Here is a 7,374-nt window from a genome sequence, read left to right on the forward strand (position 1 = left end):
ATCTTTGATCTCGGACCTTTAATTTCAAATTAGTACCATTCTAGATTACCGTACTAATTACCAGACCAATTCGTTCATTATTAACAGAGTTATGAACTTTTTGGCATTTGAGTTTTAATTTTCGTGTTTGACTTGTACTGTAGAAAAAAATTCTAACTCCCGAGCCCTTCACTCATGAAATTTTGTGTAAATGTACCTCGGACCTCATTTTGTTTTTCTGCCAAATTTGCAGCGGGTTGAACAATTAAAAAGAAATTTCCGATATCAAGCCGCGAGTATAGCCTGTATGGGGACTGAAAATTTACACAGTGCAAGGGATGTAAGCAGCTGCGTAATATTTCTGTTGCATGTATATTTCTTTTTTTCCGTTTAGTCTGTATTTACGATAGCGTGTGAACTACTTATGAATGTTAGAACTGTTGAAATTACTGTCATCAATTTTTTTATGAATAAATTTACGTGTTACTTATTTCGTTATTTCTACATTTATAAGAATTTTATCAATCCTGTTGATATAAAACAGTCAAACATAATAGTAAACGACACAAAAAAATCTCTACTCTGAAATACATGTGTAAAATGCATCAGTCATTGTTTTAGGACTTCCCCTAATTGTCGTTAACCGAATCCGAAATCCACACCTCAAAATTCTACTTTCGATTTATTTACGACGAAAATCAAGCTCGGTCCTTTTCATCCCCCTCCAGACACAAACACGCATTAATATTTCAAATGACCTCGCACTGCTACCAAACCTGAGTAGTGAGACATCTTACACGTTGTTTTCCATCTCATACAAAAATTCAGCTCCTGTCCCGGGCGGAAACGCCCCAAATTCAAAGAGAAAATCGGGAATTATTTCGCGTCAGTCATGTTTTGACGTGAACCTTCGATGATGAAATATAGACTGGCAATGCCTGTCTGATATGCGCGATATATATTTCGTATGATAGAGACAGAGGACCAGTCTACGATGAAATACTGTTATGACACCTGCAAAGGCTGTGTGTTTGAATCTCGCCGGAGCCAAGATTTGTTCTTTCTCTCTATTTCCTTCTCTCCATTTGTTTTGACTTTCTAACTAAGATATTCAAAATAAAGGGGTTGTTGGACTGAAGTACAAGTTGAAAACACTCGTACATTAAGATTTAGAAAAAAACATTCTTTAATTATTAGGGTCTTCCGTCTTCAGCGGAAGACCCTTCTATTATTTTATTGTTTCTTTTTCACTTTTCTTATTATTAAGGTCTTCCGTTTCCAACAGAAAACCTTATTGTTATTGCTTTGTTCATTTTTCCCTATTCTTCTATATTTTTTTTTCTTACAAATTTTGTGCACTCAAGATCTCGAAAACTACTCAATTGATTTTTATGAAACTTGTCGATCTTATAGATGACGCTGTGAACCGTATTGCAATTTTTTTTATTGATGACGTCACTTCAGGTTTTGAGATATAGTTGTTTTGTCGATTTTTAGAGAGGTATTTTGTCGGCAGTACTCCTTTTAAACTATAGCAGATATTCACTTGAAATTTTCAGTGATGGTAGACGGAAGATTGAAATTGTGCATGAAGGTTTAAAATCATTTCGATCGAAAAAAGCGCCGAAGCTCGCCTGGACCCAAAAATTGAGATTAAACAAATATCATAATTTTTTCTGGTTTTCTTTGTTTATCTCTTTTCTGAATAATATTTTGTTAAAACATATAATGTTAATTTTTTTTGTATATTTATAAGACCTTTTATTTGATATCAAGACAAAGGGGCTGGCCCCTCAAATTAGGGGACCAAAGGGCTCTCAAGTCTTTCATCTATAGCCCCTTTACTGAGATATATTTTGTCAAAGATTATAGAAGCAAATATGTTTATTTTACAGTTATGTATCCAAGCAGTGTCATGATTTTATAATGTGATACGTAATTAAGGTTTTTAGGGTTCAAAATTCAAAACTTTGATCACCGATATCTCAGAAAGGAAAAATATTTTGAAATGCAGTATAGAAGAAAAGCTACTCAAAATGATCTACTAAACAATATGGATTCTTCAAAATTTCGTTAAACGACCCCTATAAGGAGATAAGGGATCGGCCCCTTAAACACTCTTTCTGAGATATCTCAAGAATGGTAACAAATTTCTACACACTTGTTGAACAAAATATCTTTGAAAGTAAATGACTTTTCATTTGATACTAGGAAAAAGAGGCTGCCCCTCGAATTAGAGATCTAAATGTTTTCAACCAAAGCTCATACATCTAAAACAAAATAGTATCTGGCCCTTAGAATGTAGACCTTTGTCTTATATTTTAAATCACGTTTAGCCGTTAAATAGCAAAACCAAGGTCGTACATGTATTTCATGTTCTAAAACACACGGAAGACCTCCTCGTTGCTCGCAACGAGATCGTGTCTAGTTTTTTTTCTTTCTTTTTTTTCTTACAAATTTTGTGCACACGAGTTCTCGTAAACGGCATGGTCGATTTTTATGAAACTTTCAGATCTAATAGAAGTTGATCTGAACCTTATTGGAAATTTTTTATATTGATGACGTCATTTCCGTTTCTGAGATATTGACGATTTAGTGATTTTTTGAGGGTCTGCTTGTCCATTGAACTCCTCCTAAACGGTAAAAGATATTGAGTTCAAATTTTCAGGGATGATAGACGAAAGATTGAAGATATGTCTAAAGGCAATCATCAATGTCTAGCTCAAAGAGCCTAAAAGCTCGCCTGGACCGAAAATAGAGATTAAAAAAAAGTCATGATTTTTTGCGGTTTTCTTTGTTTATCTCTTTTCTCACAAATATTTTGTTAAAAGTTGTATAGCAAAAAAAAGTTTATATTTATAAGAGCTTTCGTTAAATACTAAGAAAAAGGGGCTGGCCCCTACAATTAGGGACCCGAATGGGTCTAAAGTCTTTGATCTGTAGCTCTTTACTGAGACTTATTTTGTTATAAATTATAGAAGCAAAATTGTTTATCTTACTGTTATGTACCCATAAAATAAAATGCCTTTCTCAAATGTTACGTAATTAGGGATTTTAAGGGGTCAGAAGTTCAAAACTTTGATCATCTATATCTCCTTAATGAAAAATATTTTGATAAGCAGTGTAAAAGAAAAAGTGTTTAGAATGACGTTTTCAACAATATACAACTCTCAAAATTTCGTTAAACGGCCCCTAAAAGAAGATAAGGGACCGGCCCCTAAAACCTTCTTTCTCATATATCTCCAGAACGGTAACGAATTTCTAAAGACTTGTTGAACAAAATGTGTTCAGAATTAAATAACCTTTTATTTGAAATCAAGAAAAAGGGGCTGGCCCCTCAAATTAGGGGACAAAAGGGCTCTAAAGTCTTTGATCTGTAGCGCTTTACTGAGAGATATTTTGTCAAAGGTTATAGAAGCAAATATGTTTATCTCACAGTAATTTATCTAAGCAATGTAATGATTTTATCATGTGTTACGTAATTAAGGGGTTTTAGGGGCCAAAAGTCCAAAATTTCGATCACCCATATCTCAGAAAGGAAAAATATTTTGAAATGCAATACAGAAGAAAAGTTGTTTAAATTAATGTTCTTAACAAAATGCAACCGTCAAAATTTCGTTAAACGCCCCCTAAAAGAAGATAAGGGACCGGCCTCCTAAACCTTCTTTCTCATATATCTCTAGAAAGGTAACAAATTTCTAAACACTTGTTGAACAAAATTTGTGTAGAATTAAATGACCTTTTATTTGATATCAAGAAAAAGGGGCTGGCCCCTCAAATTGGGGGACCAAAGGGCTCTAAAGTCTTTAATCTGTAGCCATTTACTGAGAGATATTTTGTGAAATGTTATAGAAGCAAATGTCTTTATCTAATAGTTATGTATTCAAGCAATGTAATGATTTTATCATGTGTTATGTAATTAAGGGTTTTTAGGGGCCAAAAGTCAAAAATTTTGATCACCCATATCTCAGAAAGGAAATATATTTTGTAATGAATACAGAAGAAAAGTTGTTCAAAATGATGTTCTCAACAAAATGCAACCTTCAAAATTTCGTTAAACGGCCCCTATAAGGAGTTATGGGATCGGCCCCTAAAACCTTCTTTCTCATATATCTCCAGAACGGTAACGAATTTCTAAACACTTGTTGAACAAAATTTGTTTAGAATTAAATAACCTTTCATTTAATATCAAGAAAAAGGGACTGGCCCCTAAAATTAGGGGACCGAAGGGCTCTAAAGTATTTTATCTATAACCCTTTATTGAGGGATATTTTGTGAAATGTTATAGAAGCAAATGTGTTTATCCTGCAGTTATGTATTAAAGCAATGTATTGGGTTTGTCATGTGTTTTGTAATTAGGGGTTTTTAGGGGCCAAAAGTCAAAAATTTTGATCACCCATATCCCAGAAAGGTAAAATATTTTGAAATGCAGTACAGAAGAAAAGTTGTTCAAAATGATGCAAAAGGGCTCTAAAGTCTTTTATCTATTAACCTTTATTGAGGGATATTTTGTGAAATGTTATAGAAGCAAATGTCTTTATCTTATAGTTATGTATCAAAGCAATGTAATGATTTTATCATGTGTTACGTAATTAAGGTTTTAGGGGCCAAAAGTCCAAAATTTCGATCACCCATATCTCAGAAAGGAAAAATATTTTGTAATGCAGTACGAAGAAAAGTTGTTCAAAATGATGTTCTCAACAAAATGCAACCTTTAAAATTTCGTTAAACGGCCCCTAAAAGGAGATAAGGGATCGGCCCCTAAAACATTCTTTCTCATATATCTCTAAAAACGGTAACGAATTTCTAAACACTTGTTGACAAAATGTGTTCAGAATTAAATGTCCTTTCATTTGAATCCAAGAAAAAGGGATTGCCCCTTAAATTAGGGGATCAAAGAGCTCTAAAAATTTTATCTATAACCCTTTTATGAGAGCCATTTTGTGAAAGGTTATTAAAGCTAGATTAGGTATAATACGTTTATATATCCTAACAATATAATGATTTTCTCTTGCGTTACCCAATTAGGGTTTTTGAGGGACCAGAGGTAAACAAGTTTGATCTTTTCTATCTTAATTGAAAGAAATGCAAGTATTTAAATACGCAAGAGAACTTATAAAAAGCGATACAATAAAGCATTAGTACTTCACTCCTTTTTCCATAACATGTTTTGTTGACGAAAATCAAAGTTGATGATGTCATATTTCATTCTAAAAATCGAACGGAAGACCTCCTCGTTGCTCGCAACGAGATCGTGTCTAGTTAAGGTCTTCCGTCTTCAGCGGAAGACCTTACTGTTTTTCTACGCGTTCTCATTCTTCTATATTATTTTTTTTTTCTTGGTAGTCACCCTTAATTTCTCAGCCATTTCTCAATCGATTTTAATGATTTTTACAGGGATGATGTCTTAGGTGAATATCTCTTTGCATCTTACTTCCTGTCTGAAAATTCACTTCCGCTTCTGAATTATCTCCCTTTTTCACGTATTTTGGAACATGATATTGTCCACGCATCTCCTCAAAAACTGTAATAGTTAGGGACTTGAAATTTATATGCAAGATAGAGTGGTTATGGTAGATTTGCTTGCTTGTTTTAGATTTGACCAGAAGTGATCATTCTTGAAGCTCGCCCGGAACTGAAAATGTTGATGTTAAATTTTGTGGACAATTTTTACGAAATTTGAGATTTGATCACGAATATCTTTCTTCTAACCAATATTTTGCTAACACATGTAGAGCATCAAAAATTTATCTATAAAAGATCTTTTAACTGACACCAAGCAAAAGGGGCTGACCCCTCATATTAGGGGCCAAGAGGGGTCTAAAGTCTTTTATTTATATCTCTTTAATGAAAAATATTTTGTAATGCATTATAGAAGCAAAAATGTTTATCTTCCAGTTATCTACCTATATATGTTAAAAGTTTTCTGATATGTTACATGATTTGAATTTTAAAAGGGCTAGAAATCCAATATTTTGATCATTTATTTCTTAAAAAGGAGAAATATTTTGAAATGCATTCTTGAAGAGAAGATACTCAGAATAATAATCGTAATAATATTTAACCACCAAAGTTTCGTTTAATGGTCCTGATAAGGGGATAAAGGGTCGGCCCCTAAAACAATCTTTCCCAAATATCTCAAAAACAGTAACAAATTTCTAAACACTTGTTCAACAAAATGTGTTTAATATTAAGGGACCTTTCATTGATATCAAGAAAAAGGGGCTAGCCCCTCAAATTAGATGATAAGAGGGATCTAAATGTTTCAATCAAAGCTCTTATACATATATCAAAAACAAAACAAGGGCGAGAAGTCCAATACATTTATGATTTATTTGTAAAAGAAAAAGATGATATAGAAATTGAAGAAAAGAGTCTGTTTAAAATCAAAGGATTTTTCATTCTATTTCCAAATCACGTTTAGCTGGTAAATAGCAAAATAAAGGTCATGCATGTATCTCAAACTCTAGTGATATTTGGAATTTAGTATTTTCCGTTTAATATAGAAGTCACCGACCGCCCCCCCCCCCTTCATAAATTCAGTTAGTTTTACTGGCCCGATTTTACTTGATCTTTTATCTCGGACCTTTAATTTCAACTTAGTACCATTCTAGATTACTGTACAAATTACCAGACCAATTCGTTCATTATTAACAGAGTTATGAACTTTTTGGCATTTGAGTTTCAATTGTCGTGCTTGACATGTACTGTAGAAAAAAATTCTAACTCCCGAGCCCTTCACTCAGTCCTAATGAAATTTTGTGTGAATGTACCTCGGACCCCATTCTTATTGTCGCCAAATATGCAGCGGATTGAACAATTAAAAAGAAATTTCTGAGACCAAGCGGCGGGTATAGCCAGTACGGGGACTTAAAATTTACACAGATCTAGGGATGTAAGCAGCCGCGTAATATTTCTGTTGCATGCATATTTCTTGTTTTCCGGTTAGTCTGTAGCTACGATAACGTGTGAACTACTTATGGATGTTAGAACTGTGGAAATTACTCTCATCAAATTTTTACCGAATAAATTTACGTGTTACTGATTTCGTTATTTCGACATTTATAAAGATTTTATCAATCCTGTTGAAATACAACAGTCAAACACAATAGTAAACGACACGGGAAAAAAATCACAGCACTGAGATACATGTGCAAAATGCATCAGTCATTGTTTTAGGACTTTACTTCCCCTAAATGTCGTTAACCGAATCCGAGATCCACACCTCAAAATTCTACTTTCGATTTATTTACGACGAAAATCAAGATCGGGTCTTTTCACCCCCCCCCCCCCTCCAGACACAAACGCGCATCAATATTTCAAATGACCTCGCACTGTTACCAAACCTGTGTAGTCAGACATATCACACGTTGTTTTTCATCTCATACAAACATT

The sequence above is a fragment of the Crassostrea angulata genome, chromosome 7 (genome assembly GCF_025612915.1).
Source record: "Crassostrea angulata isolate pt1a10 chromosome 7, ASM2561291v2, whole genome shotgun sequence".
NCBI lineage: Eukaryota > Metazoa > Mollusca > Bivalvia > Ostreida > Ostreidae > Magallana > Magallana angulata.